Source organism: Acipenser ruthenus, chromosome 34 (genome assembly GCF_902713425.1).
Source record: "Acipenser ruthenus chromosome 34, fAciRut3.2 maternal haplotype, whole genome shotgun sequence".
Lineage (NCBI taxonomy): Eukaryota > Metazoa > Chordata > Actinopteri > Acipenseriformes > Acipenseridae > Acipenser > Acipenser ruthenus.
In genome coordinates this window covers 9,784,037-9,811,973 of record NC_081222.1, presented here as the reverse complement: position 1 = coordinate 9,811,973, position 27,937 = coordinate 9,784,037, and the positions used below count along the sequence as shown (strand labels likewise).

Below are 27,937 nucleotides of genomic sequence, written 5' to 3'. Positions count from 1 at the left end.
AGGATTCCTCAGGGAAGTATGAAGTAGAGGTGTGTGACGTACTGGAGTTTAATGGCACATTTGAGGGAGTATGCACCAAGGTCTGGGTGCAATCCACCTGCAACATGTCATACAGAAGCTTATGAATTCAGAACCTTGCCAGGGACCTACTTCACTCAAAGAGTTTGCTGAGAGAAACGGAGATTAATTTTGCAAAAGATTCATCCTCGTTTTTTTTCTTTTGATGTATCTGTATTTTTTAGCCTGTCTAACAAAGCTTCTTCCACAGGATCTAAACTCTTTCTCTTCTTTTCTAGCTTATTGGGCATCCCGGGAGTCTTGTACAGGTGCGTAATCTAGCTGAGCTACAGATGCACTTTCTGTGTTGCTGCAAATACTTTCACTCTCTTCAGCATTGTCTGGTGGTGATGGGTTCTAAAATAATAATCATAACTTCTTCACAGCATAGGCTACTTGTAATAAAATAATAATCATAAGAAAAAACATTGGAAACAAAGGTTTCAAACTTCATTGTTATGTCATAAACTACAGTATATTATTACTTTTAACGCAAACTGAATAATACTGAATAAGACATCAACATGATTGTATCTATCAAAACACATATAACAATAAGTTACCTTCAAGTTCATCTGTGAATGCGTAATTATATATAGCCTATATATACAAACTTATAATATGGCAAACAGCATTATGAAGGATACACGTGCTGCATTCTCATATTCTAAGTTTAATAATAGTACTACGGAAATAAATACTTGTGTTTTTATTTTGTGACAAAGACATGAAAGTGAGATGGGGTAAAAAGTCTGTCAAGCTAGAATTATTTTCTGTTCATTAATATTTAACGTACTTGTTTATTTATAATTACTACAACACCTTAATTCCTTTTGGCAAGCCTGCATATACTGTACTTGTTTTATTTATTTATTTATTTATTTCAATACATACCTCATCATCCTGCTCTGGCACCTTAAGTCTGTGTCCCTGGGGCTCCCGAGTGGCGCATCCAGTAAAGGTGCTCCACGTGAGTGCAGGATGCGCTCTATAGCCTGCAAGTCGCAAGTTCGAATCCAGGCTATTCCTTTGCCGATCGAAGACGGGAGCTTCCAAGGGGCGGCGCACAATTGGCCGAGCGTCGCCCGGGGGGAGGGAGGGTTAGGTCGGTCAGGGTGTCCTCGGCTCACCGCGCAGCAGCGACTCCTGTAGTCTGGCCGGGCGCCTGCGGGCTTGCCTGTAAGCTTGCCCGAGAGCTGCGTTGTCCTCCGACGCTGTAGCTCTTGGGTGGCTGCATGGTGAGTCTGCAGTGTGAAAAAAAGCGGTTGGCTTGACGGCACATGCTTCGGAGGACAGCGTGTGTTCATCTTCGCCCTCCCGAGTCAGCATGGGTGGTAGCTGTGAGCCGACAGTAATAAAATAATTGGCCATTCCAAATTGGGAGAAAATAATAAAAAATAACTGGCAACGACTAAATTTATAAAAAAAAAAAAAAAATAAAAAAAAAAAAAAAAAGTCTGTGTCCCTGTGTTTGATAAATTCGGATAGCCAGCTCAAAAGTTCAATATATTTCGGTGTCCCCACTCTTTCCCCTCATTTTTTTTCTTATTTTTAACATGTCTGTCGCGTATATACTTCCACTTCTCCCTACAGACTTTGACGTTGTTATCAATATGTGGCAAAGTGGTTAACAGTGTGCAGGTGCAGGTGATCAGTAAACAGACAGATGATTATAATTCAGATGCAAGGTTGTTTTAATGGTTTGTAATCCAGTTGCCTGATGGCGTAACAAAAGTTAATAATAAACAATGTTAACAGGCAATACAGCGGCATGTATTGCTCTGTTTAAATCCACGGTTGGTTCCCAAATAATAAACAGTCCCGTTCTTATTCACCCACACGTAAAACAAACAAGTCCACAGTGCGAGTGCTCGTAGTGAATATACAGTTGTGACAGGATGGCACAAGGGATGAGGCCCAGAGACAGACTGCAGTTCAAACAAAATACTTTTATTAAATATAAAACCCAAAATAAACAGGCACGAGGGCCAAACAAAAGGTTTTTAAAACACAAACAATAAACACAAAGTAAAACTTACAAAAACAAGGCTTCCAGGCTGAGCTTTGCCTTCACTGGACTGCAAAATTAAAAAACAAAAAAAACAGCACACAAAGAAAAACCACCCTTGCTTCCTCAGCTACCTCTCCCTACTGAGGAGCTGAGGCATCCTTTTATGTCAGGTGGCTGGGTGCTAATTGATTACTAATGACTCCCACCTGACACAATAAACCTGGGCAGGGAGGAGAATTTAACCCCATCTCTGCCAATATTTACAAGGGCAGAGCCCTGCTCTGCCACACACCTCCCCCCACGTACAAAGTACGCAGGCCGCAATCGGCCAAACTCCCCCCCCCCTCCCCCCCGCCACTCCTCCTATTTTTGTGTTGTCTGCAAATTTAACAAGTTTGCTTACTATACCAGAATCTAAATCATTAATGTAGATTAGGAATAGCAGAGGACCTAATACTGATCCCTGTGGTACATCACTGGTTTCCGCGCTCCATTTTGAGGTTTCTCCTCTAATCAGTACTTTCTGTTTTCTACATGTTAACCACTCCCTAATCCATGTGCATGCATTTCCTTGAATCCCTACTGCGTTCAGTTTGAGAATTAATTAATTTTATGCGGGACTTTGTCAAAAGCTTTCTGGAAATCTAAATAAACCATGTTGTATGCTTTGCAATTATCCATTGTCAATGTTGCATCCTCAAAAAAGTCAAGCAGGTTAGTTAGACATGATCTCCCTTTCCTAAAACCATGCTGACTGTCTCCCAGGATATTGTTAATTAACTCCCATATAGGTAATTTTCCATTTTGGATCTTATTATAGTTTCCATAAGTTTACATATAATAGATCAGGCTTATTGGTCTGTAGTTACCTGGTTCGGTTTTGTCTCCCTTTTGTGGATCGGTATTACGTTTGCAATTTTCCAGTCTGTCGGCACAACCCCTGTGTCAAGGGTCTGTTGCATGATCTTGGTTAGTGGTTTATAAATAACTTCTTTCATTTCTTTGAGTACTATTGGGAGGAAAACCAGCATAAGAGCACAAACCATCACAAACCAGCATAAGAGAGAAAAGAACCTCAACGGGCACAAGTTTGGAGTTAAATGGCCAAGAGCTTGTGAGAAAACTGTGTGGGACACAGTAAACACGGATCTCTGTTTTGCGTTGGAAAGGTTAAGTGGAACAGTTGAAAAGAAGCTGGATAAATTTGCGGACATTCGTGGATTTGGCCAATGCATATGATTCAGTGCCACACGAACTTCTTTGGGCAGTATTTGATTTTTTTCAGTGTACCGATGACAATAACAAATTTAGTGAAAGCCTACTTTGGAGATTTGCAATTTAGTTTTTCAACTTCAGAATTCAGCACTACATGGCAATGCCTAGAAGTTGGAATAATGGCAGGATGCACCATTTCTCCACTGGCTTTTACCATGGCAATGGAAGTAATCATTAGGGCATCAAAATGGGTAGTGGGAGGAGAGCGCTTGGCTTCTGGAATGCGACTACCACCAATTCGAGCATACATGGATGACATTATTATTATTATTATTTGTTTATTTAGCAGACGCCTTTATCCAAGGCGACTTTCAGAGACTAGAGTGTGTGAACTATGCATCAGCTGCAGAGTCACTTACAACTACGTCTCACCCGAAAGACGGAGCACAAGGAGGTTAAGTGACTTGCTCAGGGTCACACAATGAGTCAGTGGCTGAGGTGGGATTTGAACCAGGGACCTCCTGGCTACAAGCCCTTTTCTTTAACCACTGGACCACACAGCCTCCTATATGACAACCATGACTACAACAGTAGTCTGCACTAATCGGTTATTGGGCAAATTAACCAATAACATTGAATGGGCACGAATGCAATTCAAGCCCACTAAATCAAGTAGCATCTCTATAATTAAAGATAAAGTAGTAGATAAAAGGTTCTACATTAATGGTGAGGCAATACCAACAGTGTCTGAGAAGCCAGTGAAAAGTCTTGGGAGATGATACGACGGGGATCTAAAGGATACAGTTCGTGTGGGAGAAGTTAGACAGCAGCGCTTTACCGGGCAAACTAAAACTCTGGTGCTTTCAGTTTGGTTTACTGTCGGGGGTACTGTGGCCACTGATTGTGTACGAGGTTTCTTTGACAACAGTAGAGAAGCTGGAATCTTTAATCAGTTCATACGTCAGGAAATGGTTGGGAGTTCCACGCTGCCTCAGCAGAGTGGGACTTTATGGTAAAGGAATACTGCAGCTACTAGTCTCCGATCTAACTGAGGAGATTAAGTGTGCCAAGGTCCAACTGGAAATTACATTAGTAGAGTCACGCGACAAATGCGTAAGGGAGGCAGCACCTGTGTTGAAAACTGGAAGAAAGTGGGTGGCAAAGAAAGCCGTGGAAGATGCAATGGCTGCCCTTTGAATCGGTGATGTCATGGTGCAAGTTCAAAATGGAACTCAGTTCAGCACCTACATGGTACAAGGCAGCCCCAGCTTAACGGAGGAAGCTGGTAGTCAATGAGGTGCAAAAGCAGGAGGAGAGGATGATGTGCGTAAAGGCCATTTCCCAGGCCATGCAGGGAGAATGGATGAGATGGGAGAGTGTGGAACAACGCAAGATTGGTTGGCAAGACCTATGGACAATGGAACAGAGCAGGATCAGTTTCCTCATCAGGTCAACATATGATGTTCTCCCATCACCACAGAACCTCAAGCTCTGGGTGGGTAATGTTGGTCAACGGCTTATTTTTCCACCTGAGATTGCCACCACTAACCTTCGACCAGATATTGTCTTGTGGTCTGGATCAGCATGCCTTGTGCACCTGGTAGAGTTACCAGTGCCATAGGAAGATGCTGTAGATGAGGCGTATGAGAGAAAGAAACTGCAGTATGCTCAACTAGCCGCTGAAGCGGATGGAGAGCCTGAGTTTACCCAGTGGAGGCACACTCTACAACGCAGTTTCTCAGAGACATCAGAATAAGTGGACAAGTGTTGCGTTGCACAGTGAAAAACTTATCTGAAGCAGTAGAGAGGAGCAGCAACTGGCTGTGGTTGAGACGGAAAGATTCTGGTTGGGGATCTCAAGCACAATAGAAAGAAAGAAACGATGATGTACGGGTAAGTAAGCTGGGTTGAGTTGAGTGAGGGACGGAGGGTGATGATGCTGGGACACCAGAATCACCATCGAGCCTTCTTGAGGTGTCGTGGGCTAGTCGACGAAACACAGAGGATGGAAGGTGCCCACTTGAAGACCCCAGAAATGTACCCCACTTAGCTCAATCCAGACGGTTGTCATGCTGATCCACTGGGGAGACCTCACTGTGGTTGATCCCCGGAGCCAGCATCGCAGCCGTTGTGTGTGCTGATGCGCTGGGGAGGCAAAATAAGCTGATCCCTGGAGCCAGTATTACACATCAGCCATCAATACCAGACAGAAGGATATCTACATCATCAAATGGAAAGAAACGCAAATGGATGGAGACGCAGATGGATCACATTAGTTTACTGTAAAGCTTAGCTGGTGCTTACCTTGGCGAGAGCTGATTTCAAATCAACATGAAGTTTTAACATCTACTCTCGTGAAATGGAAATCTCTTCTTCCTTGCTGCTGTGGCAACCTGAGAAGCGGAGACTTCTGGAACAGGAACGGAATCTAGCTGACCTACAGATGTACTTTCTGTATTGCTGCAAATACTTTCACTCTCTTCAGTGTTGTCTGGTGGTGCTGGGTTCTAAAATAATAATCATAACTTCACAGCATAGGCTACTTGTAATAAAATAATAATCAAAAGAAAAAACATTGTTAACAAAAGTTTTCAAACTTCATTGTTATGTCATAAAGTACAGTATATTATTACTTTTAACTCAAACTGAATAATACTGAATAAGACATTAACATGACTGTATCTATCAAAACACATATAACAATAAGTTACCTTCAAGTTCATCTGGGAATGCGTAATTATATTTAGCTTATATATACAAACTTATAATATGTCAAACAGCATTATGAAAGATACACGTGACGCATTATCATATTCTAAGTTAAGTAATATTACTACCAGAGGTGCCGTCACAGATAAAAAAAAAAGTGGGGGGGCCACGAGACCGATGTTGGACCAATAAACTTGTGCATAAAGACCCTTAAATTTATATGTTGCAAAACACAAGGGCAGCTCTTACTGCTAGTAACATTCTATAAAGAGCTCAATGTAAAGCACCTGACTTTATCATGAGCTTCTGTTACTACAGCTGAGGTATGACATACAGGAGGGTAAAATCACAAATCTGCATATCCTTCCACTGTAGTAACATACCCATAACTATCACTTATCAAAGTAGGCGTCTGAGAAACAAAATAGCTACATTAACTTGTTGATAATTCACAGAACAAAACTTGGCAAGAAATACATTTTTTGCCAAATAAAACAATTAAACCCTGGCATAATTTTCTCAACCACCTGGCTGAGCAAACAGACAAGGGTTTAAAAGTACTCAGCAAGAAGAGTGAATGTTTTCTATTGCTGTTCTGCTGCTGGTCAAGCGTGACAGGATCTGTAAGAAGTTGTATGTAAAATGGTCCGTACTGGGAATGCACATCATTAAACTGTAATAATATCTGCAGGAATACATGACGCATATTCCTACCCAAGTGACTTGCCTTAAAAATGGCACTTGTGCCGACTTAAACACAATTAACATCCAGATTGACTGAATGAGCCTTTCTTTTAACTCCAGCAAATGATGCGTTGCACACTTAAAATATTTGAACTCAAAGTTTGTGTTGAAAGAGTCATATTTCTAGCTAAAGTAGGTTATTTAAAAAAAAAAGTTTAAAGTTTCATTTTACACAAAACTGGACGCACTTATCTAAATAAACAGATTACCGCAGGCTTGTTTCTTAACAGTAAAACAAACGTGGTCATGCAAACCCTTACAAGCTATGTGTAAATCTGAATCGATAAGTATTTGCTTCTCACAATGATATCAATTATTTTAATTATAGACTACAGAAAAAAAAATTACCTGATTAAATAAACTCTGGTGTGTATCCACTGCAGATCCATGCAGATCGGTACTGCCGATTAAATCTGGCCAAATCCAGCTAAGAAACTGTTGTTCCCTCCTGTTTTCCTTTCCCATAGCCATAGAAAGTGTGTTCAAATTTAAATTAACCACCGTTTAAGAAACAAATGTGTTAATACACAACAGTGCCACGTCACCACACTGAGGACATAAAAAAAAAAAAAAAAATTAGCAGCTTTATTTTTTCAGAGTAAAAGTACAGGGGCCAAACTATATACTTCCCCCCCCACCCCCGTCAGAAAAGTGCAGGGGCCATGGCCCCCCGGGTGGCAGTGCTCCGGATTACTATAAATATACATATTTGTGTTTTAATTTTGTGACAGAGAAATGAAAGCTAGATGGGGTAAAGATTATATCAAGCTAGAATTATTTTCTGTTCATGAATTTAACATATTTGTTTATTTATTATTATTACTCCTACTCCTTAATAACTTATGGCAAGCATGCATATACTGTACTTGTTTTATTTATTTATTTCAACACATGCCTCATCATCCTGCTCTGGCACATTTAAATCTGTCTCCCTGTGTTTGATAAATTCGGATAGGCAGCTCAAAAGTTCAATATATTTTGGTGTTCTCCTACTTCCACCAGTGTCCCCACTCTTTCCCCTCATTTTTTTCTTATTTTTAACATGTCTGTCGCGTATATACTTCCACTTCTCCCTACAGAGTTTGGCGTTGTTACCAATATGTGGCAAAGTGGTTAACAGTGTGCAGGTGCAGGTGATCAATAAACAGACAGACGATTATAATTCAGATGCAAGGTTGTTTTAATGGTTTGTAATCCAGTTGCCTGGTGGTGACACAGCAGTAAATAATAACAATGTTAACAGGCAATACAGCGGCGTGTGTTGCTCTGTTTCCCAAATAATAAACAGTCCCGTTCTTATTCACCCACACGTAACACAAACAAGTCCACAGTGCGTGCTCGAGTGCTCGTAGTGAATATACAGTCCTTAATGAAACAAAGTGCAGTGATGTTGTCCAGGTTGGTGCTGGCCTTTGGCGACAGCTCTGGATCGTGTTAGCCGTCTAGATCATAAGAACATAAGAAAGTTTACAAACGAGAGGAGGCCATTCAGCCCATCTTGCTCGTTTGGTTGTTAGTAGCTTATTGATCCCAGAATCTCATCAAGCAGCTTCTTGAAGGATCCCAGGGTGTCAGCTTCAACAACATTACTGGGCAGTTGGTTCCAGACCCTCACAATTGTCTGTGTAAAAAAGTGCCTCCTATTTTATGTTCTGAATGCCCCTTTATCTAATCTCCATTTGTGACCCCTGGTCCTTGTTTCTTTTTTCAGGACAAAAAAGTCCCCTGGGTCGACATTGTCAATACCTTTTAGAATTTTGAATGCTTGAATCAGATCACGCGTAGTCTTCTTTGTTCAAGACTGAATATTATTATTATTTATTTCTTAGCAGACGCCCTTATCCAGGGCGACTTACAATTATTTTTTACATACAATGACATTTTTTTTTTTTAACGTACAATTACCCATTTATATAGTTGGGTTTTTACTGGAGTAATCTAGGTAAAGTACCTTGCTCGAGCCCATTTATATAGGGTACAGCAGCAGTGCCCCCCCCCCCCCTTGGGATTGAACCCACAACCCTCTGGTCAAGTGTCCAGAGCCCTAACCACTACTCCACACTGCTGCTCCGAAATAGAGCAAGAGAAGGAGGAAAAGAAACAAAATAAAAAAAAAACAATATTCAATTTTTTTAGCCTGTATGCATACGACATGCCTGGGTTTAAACCCGGGATAATTCTGGTTGCTCTTCTTTGCACTCTTTCTAGAGCAGCAATATCCTTTTTGTAACAAGGTGACCAGAACTGAACACAATATTCTAGGTGAGGTCTTACTAATGCATTGTAAAGTTTTAACATTACTTCCCTTGATTTAAATTCAACACTTCTCACAATATATCCGAGCATCTTGTTGACCTTTTATATAGCTTCCCCACATTGTCTAGATGAAGACATTTCTGAGTCAACATAAACTCCTAGGTCTTTTTCATAGATTCCTTCTTCAATTTCAGTAGCTCCCATATGAGATTTATAATGCACATTTTTTATTGCCTGCGTGCTGTACTTTACACTTTTCTCTATTAAATGTCATTTGCCGTGTGTCTGCCCAGTACTGAATGCCGTCTAGATCGTTTTGAATGACCTTTGCTGCTGCGACAGTATTTGCCACTCCTCCTATTTTTGTGTCGTCTGCAAATTTAACAAGTTTGCTTATGTTGCTTCGACCCTGATTTGTACCGTTATGCATGACCCCTTGGTAAACTATTGCAGCCGCTCCTCCAATCCCAGCTACCACATCATTTCCCTTGTCGATGAGTTAGTGCACCAAAGCTCCATGCCCTTTTTAGATGACTGACTTCCTTTTAACCCTAGGAATAAATTATCAGGCCAAACAGTCCAGGGTACTCTGTTCCCATTACTTAGCGCCCTCACAGGTCAGGAGGGAGATTTAATACCAAGAATCATTATCTTTCTGTCACACAATATTATTAGAAATGTCCTTCCATGAATTATTGCACATTTCACTGTCTTTGTGTTGTTTTTAAGAGGAATCGTATAGATGCCTATACTTTCTAACCTCCTCAATTAGCTTTTCTTCAAAATCATCCACGGTTTCTGCTGTGGACGAGGAAGCGCCTTGCATAAAAAGTGCAACATTTTCAACTTAAGGATTTGATGCGCGCGTCTACACCTTGCGCCTCACACATCTCAAGACGCGCACCAATTATTTTTAGAATGTACCGCGAGTAGGTTGCGCGTCCTGGACTATGAATAGCCCTTAATGCTGCTGCTGGCCTGCTGACCTGTGAGTGCAGACTGTTTATTTATTTCTTATCCAGGGGAACTTACAATTGTTACAAGATATCACGTTATTTTTACATACAATTACATTATTTTTTACATATAATTACTCATTTATACAGTTGGGTTTTTACTGGTGCAATCTAGGTAAAGTACCTTGCTCAAGGGTACAGCAGCAGTGTCTCCCAGCTGGGATTGAACCCACGACCCTCCGGTCAAGAGTTAAGACTTAATAAGAGTTAATAATAATATTTAGTCTTTTGTATATCTTGCTGTTAATTGTATTATTACTTGTACTGTGATTCATGAAATGTATTTGTTTACGACTGTAAGTCGCCCTGGATACGGGCGTCTGCTAAGAAATAAAATAAAATAAATAAATAAAATAGATAAGAGCCCTAACCACTACTCCACACTGCTGCCCCACGCTGCAGACCGGGATGAAACACGAAACCTCTCTGGTTGTCTTTTTAGAGTTTTATTAAGAAGAAACAGCATACAAAGTTTACAAACACAAAGTCTAGTTTCAGAGTTGTGAGGCTCTGAACATAACAGTTCACGTGGATTACAGACAGCGTGTACGGGTTCAAGATGGATGGTAGATTCTGAACAAACTACAGACAAAGAAACCCCCTTTTTATACAGATCCTAAAGGAACCCCCCATGCACATGAGACTCTGGAGACTGACCAGTCTTTCTAGAACATCTGGTTCACCTTAAGAGGGTACTTGTTTTTCTCCTGCTTTGTCCTGTTAAACCTCTCACCTTAGCTGCTCCCAGCTAAGTATGTCCAATCCTATCTGTTAAACATATCTACCCCATCCGATACTGGTGTTCCAGGGGACCCCAGCCATACAGATCCCTATTCTATATGTGCACCACTGGAGACTTGTGCTCCAGGGGACCATAAGCTTAACGAGCTGAAAGGCCCTGGCCTTGTAGGAAAGCAGACTCTCCTGTATCTGCAGCCCCTATAACTTCCACCAGGAATACAGACAAAAGAAGAAGCTGCTTCCAATCTTAAACACCTGTCTTCTCCTGGCCCCTCCCTTTGGCTAGCCCATTTTTACAGGTATTCTTTTTCACGTAATTAAAAACAACAAATAACATTGTTATTTCTTTAAATATATATGTAGCCCAAAGCCACCGGGCACAGCAGTTAAAAGGTTTAATGGTGAGACTTGGTGAAGTAGTAATAGCAAAATAGTTATTTATTAAAAGCACACCAGGCAAAAAGAAAAAAAAGTCTGGGTTTTCAAATAGATTGTAAATAAAATAGGTCTGGTGTGGCAGGATGACAGAGGTTTGAGGCTCAGAGACAGTGGAAGGGGCAAAATAATGATCTTTATTAAACAAAAAAATAGTCAAATAAATAGGCACAAGGGCCCAAACAACAGGTTTAAACAAAATACAGAAATGTAGGCTGGGCATTCGCCTTCTCTACAGTTTCTTTCCTCAAAAACTAAAACAGCACAGCACACCAACAAACAAACTCACCCCAAAACTCTCTCCCTAACAAAGGGTTTCAGCTGTCTTTTATAGTCTGTGGCTGGAGACAAATTAACTAATAATTAACAATTAAACACTTAAGGCTCCAGCCACATTCTCACATGTATTTTACAGGGAGGAATTTAACCCCCAATCCAAAACAAACCAAGAATCACAAAAACATAATGAAAACAGTAAAAATAACAACAATAACAAAACACAAATTTATAGGGGCGAGCTAGCACCCCATCACATCTGGTCATGAAAGAAAAGTTCAATTTGGTTATCAATACAAAAAGGATGAATTGCATTCACAAGGTGAAATAATAAAGATAGGTCTTGCACATAATTAACCCCATTCCATCATATGTTCCATCAACGGAAAGGCTGACAGCTTCCAGGCTGGCTCCACCAGCCGAGTTAATTCCTGCAGCGGAAAAGCTGCTAAGGGCACTGCTGTCAGCGGAAATGCTGCCGGTGGCAGTGCTGTCAGTGGAAATGCTGACAGCTCCAAGACTGGCTCCTCCAGTCGGGGCAATTCCGGCAGTGGAAATGCTGCCATTGGCAGCGTTGGCTGCGGTAATGCTGGCAACGGCACTGCTGTCAGCAGACGTGCTGATGGAGGTGTGGCAGACTCCAGCAGAGGCCACAGCAAATCCCCGGGGGTCAGCTGCAAACGACCTCCAGGCGATGATGAACAGACCTTTCCAGGGGATGGTTAACAGGGCGTTTGTCAAGTAACATGGCATCACAAGCCACTGTTGACATTAGAAATAATTTAAAAGACTTCTTTCAAACACCAGTGGGAAAGGTTTAATGGCAAGACGCAGTGATTCAGTGGGGTTAGCAGCAACAATGAAATAATTGCATAATAACAAAGAAAACTTGAGATGAATCACTTATACTTAACAGTAGTTTTATTTTCAACAATATGTTCATGGATTTTATTTAAGTAAAATGGGCAGTATAATCCTTGTTTCTGGTATACTTGTAACAAGAAAACAAATATACAAAAATTGCTAATTAACATAAACACGTGAAAAGTCCTGCCCTTATTTTTCTTTTGTTATTTTTTATTTTTAAAGAATCTTTGTCTCAGTGTTAAATAAAACAAAATAAATCAAATCTATCCTTGTGTGAGTGGGGTAACAATATTATACCCAACACACCAAATGATATAGTTTTATAATTTTGTAAGTGAATGTCAACAAGTGGCAGCATTTACATTCCAATGATTCGTTTTTGTAGGATATTTTTAAGTCAGTATAATGCCAATTTGTTGCATTTGGTAAGTGCAGACCGGTTTGGGAAAGATGCTCTTTCGAGGATTCCTCAGGGAAGTATGAAGTAGAGGTGTGTGACGTACTGGAGTTTAATGGCATTTTTGAGGGAGTATGCGCCAAGGTCTTGGTACAATCCATCTGCAACATGTCATACAGAAGCTGATGAATTCAGAACCTTGCCAGGGACCTACTTCACTCCGGGAGTTAGCTGAGAGAAACTGAGATGAATTTTGCAAAAGATTTATCCTCGATTATTTTCTTTTGATGTATCTATATTTATTAGCCTGTCTAGCAAAGCTTCTTCCACAGGATCTAAACTCTTTCTCTTCTTCCTAGCTGGTGGTCCTACCTGGGACTCAGAGACCGCTTCAACAGGTGCGTAATCCAGCTGACCTACAGATGCACTTTCTGTGTTGCTGCAAATACTTTCACTCTCTTCAGCATTGTCTGGTGGTGATGGGTTCTAAAATAATAGTCATAACTTCTTCACAGCATAGGCTACTTGTAATAAAGTAATAATCATAAGAAAAAACATTGGAAACAAAGGTTTCAGACTTCATTGTTATGTCATAAACTACAGTATATTATTACTTTTAACGTAAACTGAATAATACTGAATAAGACGTTAACATGATTGTATCTATCAAAACACATATAACAATAAGTTACCTTCAAGTTCATCTGTGAATGCGTAATTATATATAGTCTATATATACAAGCTTATAATATGGCAAACAGCATTATGAAGGATACACGTGCTGCATTCTCATATTCTAAGTTTAATAATAGTACTACGGAAATAAATATTTGTTTTTATTTTGTGACAAAGACATGAAAGTGAGATGGGGTAAAGAGTCTGTCAAGCTAGAATTATTTTCTGTTCATGAATATTTAACATACTTGTTTATTTATAATTACTACTACACCTTAATTCCTTTTGGCAAGCCTGCATATACTGTACTTGTTTTATTTATTTATTTATTTCAATACATACCTCATCATCCTGCTCTGGCACATTAAGTCTGTGTCCCTGTGTTTGATAAATTTGGATAGCCAGCTCAAAAGTTCAATATATTTTGGTGTTCTCCTACTTCCACCAGTGTCCCCACTCTTTCCCCTCATTTATTTTCTTATTTTTAACATGTCTGTCGCGTATATACTTCCACTTCTCCCTACAGAGTTTGACGTCGTTACCAATATGTGGCAAAATGGTTAACAGTGTGCAGGTGCAGGTGATCAATAAACAGACAGTCGATTATAATTCAGATACAAGGTTGTTTTAATGGTTTGTAATCCAGTTGCCTGGTGGTGAAACAGCAGTAAATAATAACAATGTTAACAGGCAATACAGCGGCGTGTGTTGCTCTGTTTCCCAAATAATAAACAGTCCCGTTCTTATTCACCCACACGTAACACAAACAAGTCCACAGTGGGTGCTCGAGTGCTCGTAGTGAATATACAGTCCTCAATGAAACAAAGTGCAGTGATGTTGTCCGGGTTGGTGCTGGCCTTTGGCGACAGCTCCAGATCGCGTTAGCCGTCTAGATCATAAGAACATAAGAAAGTTTACAAACGAGAGGAGGCCATTCGGCCCATCTTGCTCGTTCGGTTATTAGTAGCTTATTGATCCCAGAATCTCATCAAGCAGCTTCTTGAAGGATCCCAGAGTGTCAGCTTCAACAACATTACTGGGGAGTTGGTTCCAGACCCTCACAATTGTCTGTGTAAAAAAGTGCCTCCTATTTTCTGTTCTGAATGCCACTTTATCTAATCTCCATTTGTGACCCCTGGTCCTTGTTTCTTTTTTCAGGTCAAAAAAGTCCCCTGGGTCGATATTGTTAATACCTTTTAGAATTTTGAATGCTTGAATCAGATCACCACGTAGTCTTCTTTGTTCAAGACTGAATATTATTATTATTATTATTTATTTCTTAGCAGATGCCCTTACTTATCCAGGGCGACTTACAATTGTTATAAGATATCACATTATTTTTTACATACAATGACATTTTTTTTTTTTTACATACAATTACCCATTTATATAGTTGGGTTTTTACTGGACTAATCTAGGTAAAGTACCTAGCTCGAGCCCATTTATATAGGGTACAGCAGCAGTGCCCCCCCCTTGGGATTGAACCCACAACCCTCTGGTCAAGTGTCCAGAGCCCTAACCACTACTCCACACTGCTGCTCCGAGAGAGAGCAAGAGAAGGAGGAAAAGAACCAAAACAAAATAAAAAAAACAATATTCAATTCTTTTAGCCTGTCTGCATACGACATGCCTTTTAAACCCGGGATAATTCTGGTTGCTCTTCTTTGCACTCTTTCTAGAGCAGTACTATCCTTTTTGTAACAAGGTGACCAGAACTGAACACAATATTCTAGGTGAGGTCTTACTACTGCTTTTTAAAGTTTTAACATTACTTCCCTTGGTTTAAATTCAACACTTCTCCCAATATACCCTAGCATCTTGTTTGTTTTTTTATAGCTTCCCCACATTGTCTAGATGAAGACATTTCCGAGTCAACATAAACTCCTAGGTCTTTTTCATAGATTCCTTCTTCAATTTCAGTATCTCCCATATGATATTTATAATGCACATTTTTTATTGCCTGCGTGCAGTACTTTACACTTTTCTCTATTAAATGTCATTTGCCATGTGTCTGCCCAGTTCTGAACGCTGTCTAGATCATTTTGAATGACCTTTGCTGCTGCGACAGTATTTGCCACTCCTCCTATTTTTGTGTCGTCTGCAAATTTAACAAGTTTGCTTACGTTGACCCCTTGGTAAACGATTGCAGCCGCTCCTCCAATCCCAGCTGCCACATCATTTCCCTTGTCGATGTGTTAGTGCACCAAAGCTCCACGCCCTTTTTAGATGACTGACTTCCTTTTAACCCTAGTAATAAATTGTCAGGCCAAACAGTCCAGGGTACTCTGTTCCCATTACTTATTATTATTATTATTTATTTATTAGCAGACGCCCTTATCCAGGGCGACTTACAACTGTTACAAGATATCACATTATTTTTACATACAATTACCCATGTTACAGTTGGGTTTTTACTGGAGCAATGTAGGTAAAGTACCTTGCTCAAGGGTACAGCAGCAGTGTCCCCACCGGGGATTGAACCCACAACCCTCCGGTCAAGAGTCCAGAGCCCTAACCACTACTCCACACTGCTGCCCGATCTTAGCGCCCTCACAGGTCGGGAGGGAGATTTAATACCAAGAATCATTGTCTTTCTGTCACACAATATTATTAGGAATTTCCTTCCATGAATTATTGCACATTTCACTGTCTTTGTGTTGTTTTTAAGAGGAATCGTATAGATGCCTATACTTCCTAACCTCCTCAATTAGCTTTTCTTCAAAATCATCCACGGTTTCTGCTGTGGACAAGGAAGCGCCTCGCATAAAAAGTGCAACATTTTTGATGCGCGCATCTACACCTTGCGCCTCACACATCTCAAGACGCGCACCAATTATTTTTAGAATGTACCGCGAGTAGGTTGCGCGTCCTGGACTATGAGTAGCCCTTAACCCTTTGCGGTCCTATGTCAGACCTGGTCCGACATTGCAATTTTCCCTTTCCGGTCCAATATCGGAACCTGTCCAACATCATCAAAAAGACGTAAAAAACAGGTCTCTAGTTGTTTTTTCTCTGAAAAAAGCCGAGTCAGACCGATAGGAGCCGAGAGAAGCCGAAAATTGAAAATTAAATTGGCGTATCTCATGAATACAGATAGCCCCGACACCACATAGATAACACGGACATAAACAAACAAAATAGCTGCTTCTGCATCCAGCGCTCAAAGAATATCACAGACATTTGCAGAGCTTTTTTTAGATGTTATAGTAATAAAATAATGACTTGGATCGCATTATTGAGGAGTTTGCTGATAAAACGAGTGATAAGGAGATGATTTATTGGTATGTACTATTATTAATAAGTATGTGAAAAATATAGCGAACAAGGGGTGGGGCGGGGCTGGCGATGCAGTACTGAGTGTCCTGTTGATATGCAGTGCCTTTTAAACCTGTTTTACTGTGAAAAAAAAAACTTTTAAACAGCACGTCTAAAATAAACTGCACGTGTGAAAATAAATTGACGCACCTGAGACGCGATGAATAAATGGACCGCAAAGGGTTAATGCTGCTGCTGCTCTGTGAGTGCAGACTGTTTATTTATTTCTTAGCAGATGACCTTATCCAGGGTGACTTACAATTGTTACAAGATATCATATTATTTTTACATACAATTACATCATTTCTTACACATTATTTTTACATATAATAACCCATTATAGAGTTTTTACTCGAGCAATCTAGGTAAAGTACCTTGCTCAAGGGTACAGCAGCAGTGTTCCCCACCTGGGATTGAACCCACGACCCTCTGGTTAAGAGTCCAGAGCCCTAACCACTATTCCACACTGCTGCCCCACGCTGCAGACTGGGATGAAACATGAAACCTCTCTGGCTGTCTTTATTAACAGAAGTTTTATTAACAGAAACAGCATACAAAGTTTACGAACACAAAGTCTAGTTTCAGAGTTGTGAGGCTCTGAACATAACAGTTCACGTGGATTACAGACAGCGTGTACGGGTTCAAGATGGATGGTAGATTCTGAACAAACTACAGACAAAGAAACCCCCTTTTTATACAGATCCTAAAGAAACCCCCCTTGCACATGAGACTCTGGAGACTGACAAGTAATTCTAGAACATCTGGTTCACCTTAAGAGGGTACTTGTTTTTCTCCTGCTTTGTCCTGTCAATCCTCTCACCTTAGCTGCTCCCAGCTAAGTATGTCCAATCCTATCTGTTATACATATCTACCCCATCCGATACTGGTGTTCCAGGGGACCACAGTCATACAGATCCCTATTCTATATGTGCACCACTAGAGACTTGTGCCCCAGGGGACCGTAAGCTTAGCGAGCTGAAAAGCCCTGGCCTTGTAGGAAAGCAGACTGTCTTGTATCTGCAGCCCCTACAACTTGCACCAGGAATACAGACAAGAGAAGAAGCTGCTTCCAACCTTAAACACCCGTCTTCTCCTGGCCCCTCCCTCTGGCTAGCCCATTTTTACAGGTATTCTTTTTCACGGAATTAAAAACAACAAATAACATTGTTATTTATTTAATTATATATATATATATTAATTATATATATATATATATATATATAGATAGATAGATAGATAGATAGATAGATATATATATATAGATATAGATAAATCTTGCACATTATTAAACCCATTCCATCAGAGTGAGAGAGAAAGAGAGCAAACAATGATAATAAAACAGTAAATCAAATAAACAAAATAGTATCAACAAAAATATAGTGTAAACAAAATTAGTGGTGTAACCACTGTATTATAGCAGTTAACCATTTTTCTTCTAGATTCAGAAATAGACTGGCGGAATACTATAGTTTTAATTATTACTAATTCAATTGCAACACACAAGTGGGATTCTTTCTGGTAACTATTTATAGGTCTTGCACATAATTAACCCCATTCCATCATATGTAAAATAATTAAAATAATTAAATAACAGAGCACCATACAATTAACATGAGGAAACATTTTAACCAACAACAACATTTGAGCAAGGATAATTATAGATGTTGTATTAACAAGTTAACATGATACATAAAAAATTTGTGTAAACAGTTAATCAACAATAAAGTTATTTACACCCAGAAAAAACTATTAGCAATGTTGGTTTGTCACCCTCCAATTAATAAATTAATAAAGTGTAATCGTGCATATCCCTGACACTTTAATACAGATTATTATTTTTATTATTATTTATTTCTTACCAGACACCCTTATCCAGGGCGACTTACAATCGTAAGCAAATACATTTCAAGTGTTACAGTACAAGTAATACAATAAGAGCAAGATAAATACAATGACTTTGGTTCAAGCAAGTACAAGTGTGACAAAATACAATTTAATAATACAGTAGATAACAGTGACAGTGATAGTTACATCAAGATATGATTAAATACAAAATACTACAGATTAAACACTTGGCAGATTACAGTACTCTGAAGTACAGGATTAAATGCAGTAAAATAGGGGGCGGATAAGAGCAAATAAAGCGCATTTAAGGAAGGGTGATAGTGTCCCAAGGGAAAAACAGAGGAGTTCTACAGGTGCTGTCTGAAGTGGTGAGTCTTAAGGAGGCGCCGGAATGTGGTCAGGGACTGGGCGGTCCTGACATATGTAGGTAGGTCATTCCACCACTGCAGAGCGAGGGTGGAGAAGGAGCGGGCTCTGGAGGCAGGGGAGCGTAGCGGAGGTAGAGCCAGTCTTCTAGTGCAGGCGGAGCGGAGCGGTCGAGTGGGGATGTAGGGAGAGATGAGGGTCTGGAGGTAGCTGGGTGCAGTCTGGTCAAGGCATCTGTAGGCTAGTACAAGAGTCTTGAACTGGATGCGAGCGGTGATCGGTAGCCAGTGGAGTGAGTGGAATAGTGGAGTTGCGTGGGAGAAGCGAGGCAGAGAGAACACCAGGCGGGCAGAGGAGTTCTGGATGATCTGGAGCGGACGGGTGGCGGACACAGGGAGACAAGCCAGGAGGGAGTTGCAGTAGTCTAGGCGAGAGAGTACCAGGGCCTGGACCAGGAGCTGGGTGGCGTAGTTGGTGAGGAAGGGTCGGATTCTTCGGATGTTGCTCAGGAAGAATCGGCAAGTGCGTGCCAGAGTGCTGGGAATAAGAGAGGCAGGGGTCCAGGGTGACTCCGAGGTTCTTAGCGAAGGAAGAGGGAGAGAGTGTGGTAGATTCCAGAGGAACAGAGATAGAGAGAACAGAGGAGGGGGAGGAGGAGGGAAAGAAAGGGAGGTCAGATTTAGAGAGGTTGAGTGTGAGGTGATGCGAGTGCATCCAGGAGGAAATAGCAGACAGACAGGTAGAGATACGGGAGGAGATGGTGGAGTCAGAGGTGGGGAAGGAGAGGAAAATCTGAGCATCATCAGCATAGAAATGGTATGAGAAACCATAGGATGCGATGAGGGGGCCCAGGGAGCGGGTGTAGAGAGAGAACAGGAGAGGACCCAAGACTGACCCTTGGGGGACTCCTGTTAAGAGAGGGTGAGGTGTGGAGGTTGATCCACGCCAGGTTTCCTGGTAAGTGTGGTTGGAGAGGTAGGAGGAGAACCAGGCCAGAGCAGTGCCAGAGATCCCCAGGTCAGCGAGAGATGATAGTAGAATAGAGTGATCAACAGTGTCAAAGGCAGCAGAGAGGTCGAGGAGAATTAGGACAGAGGAGAGAGAGGCAGCTCGGGCAGACTTAAGTGAGTTGGTGACAGTAGGAGGGCGGTTTCAGTGGAGTGAGCAGAGCAGAAGCCAGATTGGAGAGGGTCGAACAGAGAGTGGTTGGACAGGAAAGCAGAGAACTGGCGGTGTACAGTCCGCTCGAGGGTTTTGGAGAGGAAGGGTAGGAGGGAGACAGGACGGTAGCTCTGGAGGGAGGTGGGGTCGAGGGTAGGTTTTTTGAGGAGGGGAGTGATAGAGGCTTTTTTGAAGGCAGAGGGAAAGAGACCAGAAAGTAGAGAGGTGTTGAGAATGGAGGAGATGAAGGGAAGTAGAGCAGGAGCAGCAGCTTGAAAGAGGTGATTGGGGAGGGGGTCCAGGGCACACGTGGTGGGTTTGAGACCCTGGAGCAGGGAGGAGAGGTCAGAGTCTGAGAGGGGCAAGAAGGTGGAGAAGGAGGGCGAGTTAGTTGGGGATGTAGTGGGTGTAGGGGTTGGAGCAGGAGGGGGTGCGGGGGAGGGAGAGGTGTTAAAGAGTTTGCGGATATCTGAGATTTTAGAAGAGAAGAAGGAGGCAAAGAGATCAGGGGAGATAGAGAAGGGAGGAGGAGGGGGGAGGGTTTAGGAGGGAGGAGAAGGTAGAGAATAGTTTACGTGGGTTGTTAGTGGAGGCTTGGATTACAGATTGGAAATAAGTACATTTAGCAGAGGAGAGAGTAGAGGAGAAGGAGGAGAGGAGAGTGCTGTAAAGGTCTAGGGCAGCAGGGAGTTTGGTTCTCTTCCATTTCTTTTCAGCAGATCGCAGTGTGATTCTTGCTCAGCGGAGCGCAGAGGAGAGTCAGGGTTGGGGAGGGGAGGGGCGAGCAGGTCGGGAGGTGAGGGGACAGAGGGAGTCGAGGGGGAAGGTGAGGGAGGAGAAGAGGGTGGAGGTAGCAGAGTCTACGGAGAGTTGTGAAAAGGAGTCGATAGGAGGGAGGTGAGAGAGAGCAGTGGAGGCAAGGACAGAGGGGGAGAGAGAGCGGAGGTGCGGCGAGAGGTGACAGTGGGGGTAGATGACAGTGGGGGTAGATGATCAGATAAACACGGAACATGAAAGACAAAAGAGCATCACTTTCAATTAGTTGCAGCATTTAACAAGTAATAAGCACGCTATAAAGACAAATATAATCAAGCAGCCATGTTATTGTAAGCCAAAAATCACGCAGGAGGAAAGCTTTAGATAAGCAGACTAAGTAACGTTGACGGACAAAATGTAGAAAAAACCCCTCATTGTTGACAGTCTGTAAAAAGTTCATGACTCAGTGTTAATCCCGCGTAGATCAAGCATAAAACAAAACAGTCCCTGTCTTCATAAATGATCACAAATATAGGGTTCCCTCATGTATATCAGGCCCGGGTTGTAACAACTCTGGGTTGGCTTTTATTCTAATACAATTGCTCAGAGAAATAGTTTTTTATTAACAAGTAATAAAATTGTTTCTCAAAAAGATAGGTGTCAGAATTATTGGCACCCCTAAAGATTCTTATAAATAAAATCAAACAAAATTAAGTCTGCATTAGCATTCTACTTCTTTAACCCTTTGCAGTACATTTATTAAGTGCGCGTCAGGCATGTCAGGTCCAATTTATTTTCACACGCGCAGTTAATTTTAGACACGCTGTTTAAAATGTATTTTTTTCCACAGTCAAATGGGTTTAAAAGGCCCTGCATAACAACAAAGCACTTACTAGGCATCTCCAGCCCCGCCCCACCCTTTCGTTCGCTATAGCTTTCACCTATGTAAGAAATAAATAATAATAATAATAATAGTCGTACATACCGATCAATCATCTCCTGATCACTCGTTTTATCACCAAACTCCTCAATAATGCGATCCAAGTCATTATTTTATTACTATAACATCGCAAAAAACTTGATTGACCTGGCTGTGTGGCATGGAGCATTGTCCTGCTGGAAAAACCAATCCTCAGAGTTGGGGAACATTATCAGAGCAGAAGGAAGCAAGTTTTCTTCCAGGACAACCTTGTACTTGGCTTGATTCATGCCAAAGCTGCCCGATTCCAGCCTTGCTGAAGTACCCCCAGATCATCACCGATCCTCCACCACATTTCACAGTGGGTGCGAGACACTGTGGCTTGTAGGCCTCTCCAGGTCTCCGTCTAACCATTAGACGACCAGGTGTTGGGCAAAGCTGAAAATTTGACTCATCTGGGGGTGCTTCAGCAAGGCTGGAATCGGGCAGATTTGTCTTTGTGAAGGACGTATGAATCAAGCCAAGTACAAGGTTGTCCTGGAAGAAAACTTGCTTCCTTCTGCTCTGACAATGTTCCCCAACTCTGATGATTGGTTTTTCCAGCAGGACAATGTTCCATGCCACACAGCCAGGTCAATCAAGGTGTGGATGGAGGATCACCAGATCAAGACCCTGTCATGGCCAGCCCAATCTCCAGACCTGAACCCCATTGAAAACCTCTGGAATGTGATCAAGAGGAAGATGAATGGTCACAAGCCATCAAACAAAGCCGAGCTGCTTGAATTTTTGCGCCAGGAATGGCATAAAGTCACCCAACATCAATGTGAAAGACTGGTGGAGAGCATGCCAAAACGCATGAAAGCTGTGCTTGAAAATCAGGGTTATTCCACCAAATATTGATTTCTGAACTCTTCCTAAGTTAAAACATTAGTATTGTGTTGTTTAAAAATGAATATGAACTTATTTTCTTTGCATTATTCGAGGTCTGACAACACTGCATCTTTTTTGTTATTTTGACCAGTTGTCATTTTCTGCAAATAAATGCTCTAAATGACAATATTTTTATTTGGAATTTGGGAGAAATGTTGTCAGTAGTTTATAGAATAAAACAAAAATGTTCATTTTACCCAAACACATACCTATAAATAGTAAAACCAGAGAAACTGATAATTTTGCAGTGGTCTCTTTTTCTCCAGCGCTGTATATATATATATATATATATATATATATATATATATATATATATATATATATATATATATATACAGTGCCTCTAGAAAGCCTACACCCCCTTGAACTTTTTTCACATTTTCTTGTGTCAGTGCCTCAGAGTTTCATGCATTTAAATCTACACACCATACTCCACATTGTTGAGGGGAAAGAGTTTTTATTGAGAAAAAAATGATATATTAGAAATACAAAACTGAAAGATCATAATTGGATAAGTCTCCACCCCCTTGAGTTAATACTTGGTGGAAGCACCTTTGGCAGCAATTACAGCTGTGAGTCTGTTGGGATAGGTCTCACCAACTTTGCACACCTAGATTAGGCAATATTTGACCATTCTTCTTTACAAAACTTTTCAAGCTCTGTCAAGTTCCTTGGGGAGCGTTGATGGACAGCAATCTTCAAGTCATGCCACAACTTTTCGATTGGATTTAGGTCAGGGCTCTGACTGGGCCACTCAAGGACATTTACCTTTTTGTTCCTTAGCCACTCCAGTGTATCTTTGGCTGTGTGAAAGGTGAACTTCTGTCCCAGTTTCAGCTTTCTTGCAGAGGGCAGCAGGTTTTCCTGAAGGACTTCTCTGTACTTTGTACTATCCTGACAAGTGGCCCAGTCCCTGCCGATGAGAAACATCCCCATAACATGATGCTGCCACCACCATGCTTCACAGTAGGGATGGTGTTCTTTGGGTGATGCGCTGTGTTGGGTTTGTGCCAAACATAACGCTTTGAATTTAGGCCAAAAAGTTCAATTTTAGTTTTGTCAGACCACAAAACTTTTTGCCACAAGGCTACAGAATCTTCTGAGTGTTTTTTTGCATACTTCAAATGGGATTCCAAGTGGGCTTTCTTGAGTAAAATACAGGCCAGATTTGTGGAGTGCTTGGGATATTGTTGTCACATGCACACTTTTGACCAGTCTTGGCCATAAAAGTCTGTAGCTCTTGTAAAGTTTCCATTGACATCTTGGTAGCCTCTCTGATTTCTGATCAGTCTCCTTGCTCGGTCATCCAGTTCGGAGGGACGGCATGATCTAGGTAGGGTCTTGGTGGTGTCATACACCTTCCACTTCTTAATAATCGTCTTGACCGTGCTCCAAGGGATATTCAAGGCCTTTGATATTTTTTATACCCATCCCCTGATCTGTGCTTTTCAACAACTTTGTCCTGGTGTTCTTTTGAAAGCTCCTTGGTGCTCATTATCGAGTCTTTGCTTTGAAGGAGATTGGTTACACTTAAGCTAATATAGAATTGCTATTACAAGGGGGGTGGACACTTATCCAACCAAGCTATTTCAGTTTTTATTTTTAATTAATTTTCTACACGTTTCTAGAATATTTAAGTAAGTAAGCTGGGCTGAGTTGAGTGGGGAACGGAGACGGGGGATGCTGGATTGCCAGAATCACTGTCAAGCCCTCGTGGGCTAGTCAACGAAACACAAGGATGGAAGGTGCCCACTTGAAGACCCCAGAGATGCACCCTACTTAGCCCAATCCAGACGATTGTCATGCTGATGCACTGGGGAGACCGCACTGTGGTTGATCCCCGGAGCCAGCATCGCAGCCATTGTGTGTGCTGATGTGCTAGGGAGGCAAAATAAGCTGATTCCTGGATGTGTAGATCAATGAAATAAAACTATTTTAATGCATTTTAATTCCAGGCTATAAGGCAACAAAAGGTGAAAATTTTGAAAGGGGGTGTAGACTTTCTATAGGCACTGTGTAATATATATATATATATATATATATATATATATATATATATATATATATATATATATATATATAGTGACCAAGCTGGCTGTACCTTTGGGTTTGTGCCCCTTTAAAAACGTGACCCAGAGATAAAAACTTTGATTTTAAATGTTTCTGCTCACTTTTGTTCACAACACAAACAAACAAACAAAAACCTAGCCCTCACTGAGCACTCACTACACACATATGCAGGTCCCTGTCTAACGTGCAGGACAGCTTAGCTGTTTACCTGACATATAACACCAAAACAAAACACTTCATTACAATTTTTTTTCAAACCAAATGTAGGTTTCAAACAGACCTTTACGACTTTCCATTGGGCTCTTCACTCAACAGCAGCAGCCTAGAGCAGACTGACTGCTTCCCTTTTATACCCTGCACCTGGCTCTAATTTTCAGTAATTGCCAAGTGCAGGTGATAATAATTAAACAAAACAATAAAACAATTTAATTAAACAAAAGCAATTACCTTGGCAGGGAGGCTTTAACTCTGTACCTGCCATAAAACAAAACATTTTTATATTGCAAGGCCCCTTGTCCTGCTACATCCATTACAATATATATACACTACCGTTCAAAAGTTTGGGGTCACTTAGAAATTTCCTTGTTTTCGAAAGAAAAGCAAATTTTTTGTCCATTAAAATAACATCAAATTGATCAGAAATACATTGTAGACATTGTTAATGTTGTAAATGACTATTGTAGCTGGAAACGGCTGATTTGTAATGGATTATCTACATAGGCGTACAGAGGCCCATTATCAGCAACCATCAGTCCTGTGTTGCAATGACACGTTGTGTTTGCTAATCCAAGTTTATCATTTTAAAAGGCTAATTGATCATTAGAAAACCCTTTTGCAATTATGTTAGCACAGCTGAAAACTGTTGTGCTGATTAAAGAAGCAATAAAACTGGCCTTCTTTACACTAGTTGAGTATCTGGAGCATCAGCAATTGTGGGTTCGATTACAGGCTCAAAATGGCCAGAAACAAAGAACTTTCTTCTGAAACTCGTCAGTCTATTCTTGTTCTGAGAAATGAAGGCTATTCCATGCGAGAAATTGCCAAGAAACTGAAGATCTCGTACAACGCTGTGTACTACTCCCTTCACAGAACAGCACAAACTGGCTGTAACCAGAATAGAAAGAGGAGTGGGAGGCCCCGGTGCACAACTGAGCAAGAGGACAAATACATTAGAGTGTCTAGTTTGAGAAACAGACGCCTCACAGGTCCTCAACTGGCAGCTTCATTAAATAGTACCCGCAAAACACCAGTCTCAACGTCAACAGTGAAGAGGCGACTCCGGGATGCTGGCCTTCTAGGTAGAGTTGCAAAGAAAAAGCCATATCTCAGACTGGCCAATAAAAAGAAAAGATTAAGATGGGCAAAAGAACACAGACACTGGACAGAGGAAGATTGGAAAAAAGTGTTATGGACAGACGAATCTAAGTTTGAGGTGTTCGGATCACAAAGAAGAACATTCGTGAGACGCAGACCAAATGAAAAGATGCTGGATGAGTGCTTGACGCCATCTGTCAAGCATGGTGGAGGCAATGTGATGGTCTGGGGGTGCTTTGGTGGTGGTAAAGTGGGAGATTTGTACAGGGTAAAAGGGATCTTGAAGAAGGAAGGCTATCACTCCATTTTGCAACGCCATGCCATACCCTGTGGACGGTGCTTGATTGGAGCCAATTTCCTCCTACAACAGGACAGTGACCCAAAGCACAGCTCCAAACTATGCAAGAACTATTTAGGGAAGAAGCAGTCAGCTGGTATTCTGTCTATAATGGAGTGGCCAGCACAGTCAACGGATCTCAACCCTATTGAGCTGTTGTGGGAGCGGCTTGACCGTATGGTACGTAAGAAGTGCCCATCAAGCCAATCCAACTTGTGGGAGGTGCTTCAGGAAGCATGGGGTGAAATCTTTTCAGATTACCTCAACAAATTGACAACTAGAATGCCAAAGGTCTGCAAGGCTGTAATTGCTGCAAATGGAGGATTCTTTGACGAAAGCAAAGTTTGAAGGACACAATTATTATTTCAATTAAAAATCATTATTTCTAACCTTGTCAATGACTATATTTCCTATTCATTTTGCTATATTTCCTATTCAAACTCATTTCATGTATGTTTTCATGGAAAACAAGGAAATTTCTAAGTGACCCCAAACTTTTGAACGGTAGTGTGTATATATATATATATATATATATATATATATATATATATATATATATATATATATATATATATATACAGCACGATCGTTTCTAATACCGTTCATCATTTTATGAATTACATTTATTTTTTTACCCAGTAAAATACTTTGGAATGCAATAATAATAATAATAATAATAATAATAATAATAATAATAATAATAATAATAATAATGACAATTAAACTGCCCTCTTTTTAAGTAAATTGTGACAAGGTAAAGCGATCCTGTTCTGCAATTCAACCTCCCAGCCAAATCGGCAGATGATTAGAGCACTGCTGACTGGGGGGCGTTCCCTTGTGTATATCAGGCCTGGGTTGTAACAACTCTGGGTTGGTTTGTGTAATGAGACGAGCACACTGCTTGCACGGGTGCTTGTTAAAAGAGGACTCTAACACTCTGTGTGGACTTTTTATCAAATAGATCCAGAGAGAGAGAGAGAGAGAAAACCCAGCGGGATGCTGACTCTTACCATGGAGTGAAGCCCTCCAGGAAGCTTTAAAAACTTTAACACAGTCTTCTTTTGTTTATTGTAAGTCCTTAGTTAGTGGTTCTCTTACGTTTAAGACTTTTTAATTTAACCAAACCGAATACCAGTGTTGGTAGGAGGGGAGGGTTTTCTTGGAGTTATTTTAGTGATTTATGTAAAGAAAATACGATCTTTAAAGGAACTTTGATTTATCAAAATAAGAAGAAATTTATAAAGAAATGTGTGAACAGAAAGCCTGTGGAATTATGAAGATTTGATTTGTGATTGTGAAAGATAATAAACATAAAATAAGAGAACTTTCCAGAAACTCAATACTGCCTCAAGTGGTTTTATTTGGTAGTGCATCCACACACCCACTGTCTGTGACATACATGTTTGTTTACAAATTACTTTTCTTTTAAGAAAAAAATGTAATAATATTACAGGCTGCTATGAATCTTGCCATGGATGAGAATGTGGCAAAATTTCGTTCTTACAAAATATTACAAATATGGGTG

At 40.9% G+C, this 27,937-nt stretch overlaps 1 long non-coding RNA gene across 1 annotated transcript; it reads left to right on the top strand.

The window, feature by feature from the left end:
* The first annotated feature begins 286 nt into the window (after nucleotides 1–286).
* LOC131705063 (uncharacterized) lies at nucleotides 287–27,631 on the top strand. The gene is made up of 3 exons (XR_009310153.1): nucleotides 287–326; nucleotides 13,084–13,122; nucleotides 27,374–27,631. It is a non-coding gene; the product is annotated as an uncharacterized LOC131705063 (long non-coding RNA).
* The last annotated feature ends 306 nt before the right edge of the window (nucleotides 27,632–27,937 follow it).